Below are 1,399 nucleotides of genomic sequence, written 5' to 3' on the forward strand. Positions count from 1 at the left end.
CCATGACATCTATCCATCTCATCCTCTGCCATGCCCATCTCCTTTTGCCTTAAAACTTTCCCAACATCAGAGTCTTTTCCAATGAGTTCTGCCTTCTCATTATGTGGCCAAAGTATTTAATCTTCTGTTTCAGTATTTGCCCGTCCAATAAAGAGCCTGAGTTAATTTCTTTTAATATTGACTTATTTGAGCTTTTTCCTGGTAGGGCCGGTGTTCGGTAGGGCGCCAGCATGGGAGTCGACATCAGCCATAACAAGGCCCAGAAAGTCCAGCGCAAGGAGCCCAAGAGCTAGGACATCTACCTGCAGCTGCTGGTTAAGCCCCACTGGTTCCTGGCCTGTAAAACCAACTCAACTTCAACAAGGTTGTCCTGAAAAGGCTGTTCATGAGCCGGACCAACCAGCCTCCTCTGTCCCTGTCCCGAATGATCAGGAAAATGAAGCTGTCCGGCAGGGAGAACAAGACAACTGTGGTTGTTGGGACCGTGATGGATGATATGGGGATCCAGGATGTCCCTAAACTGAAGGTGTGTGCGCTTTGTGTTACTAGCAATGCCCGGAATCGTATCCTCAAGGCTGGTGGGAAGATTCTTACCTTTGACCAGCTGGCCATGAGCTCACCCAAGGGCTGGGGCACTGTCTTGCTGTCTGGTCCCCGGAAGGGCCGTGAGATATACAGGCATTTTGGTAAGGCACCGGGCACTCCACACAGCCACACCAAACCATACGTCGGATCCAAGGGCTGAAAGTACTGCGTGCCAGGGGCCCCCATGCCAGCCGAGGCTACAAAAACTAATTCCCTCCTTGTTATATTAAAGATTTTTGGACAACACGAACAACAAAAAAAATATTGACTTATTTGATCTCCTTGCTGTCCAAAGGACTTTCAGAAGTCTCCTCAAGCACCACAATTTGAAAGTATCCATTCTGTGGTGCTCAGATTTCTTTGTAGTCCAACTCTCACAGCCATACATTGCTACTGGAAAAAACATAGCATTCACTATGTGATCATTTATTGGCACTATGATTGTTTAGTATGCTGTTCAGATTTGCCATTGGTTTCCTTCCAAGTGGCAAGCATTTTTATATTCCATGGTGAAATGGAAATTGGAAATTCCCCCTTTAAATTAATAAGATCACTCAAATAAATAGGTTCAGTTCAAATCTCGGTCATGACCGTTCCATATCTCCTGAGTGTTCTTGGCCTAGCATTCCAGGAACTAGCCATTCCTAGGTCATGTTGACATGGAGGGTTGGCTCCTCTCCTTGTGAGACGTGATGTTATTAAAAAACAAAATACCAAGCCTCAGGCGGATGGGAGCATGGCTAAGGTCAGATGTGTATTGGACAAACCATGAATAGCGTATGCATCAAAAAGGGCTTCTTGGCCCCAAGCCTTC

The 1,399-nt window shown here is 46.3% G+C and overlaps 1 pseudogene; it reads left to right on the forward strand.

Moving 5' to 3' along the window:
- The first annotated feature begins 230 nt into the window (after positions 1–230).
- Positions 231–795, forward strand: LOC110193810 (large ribosomal subunit protein eL18 pseudogene; annotated as a pseudogene).
- The last annotated feature ends 604 nt before the right edge of the window (positions 796–1,399 follow it).

Source organism: Phascolarctos cinereus, unplaced genomic scaffold, assembly GCF_003287225.1.
Source record: "Phascolarctos cinereus isolate Bilbo 61053 unplaced genomic scaffold, phaCin_HiC Scaffold_7;HRSCAF=346, whole genome shotgun sequence".
Classification (NCBI taxonomy): Eukaryota; Metazoa; Chordata; class Mammalia; order Diprotodontia; family Phascolarctidae; genus Phascolarctos; species Phascolarctos cinereus.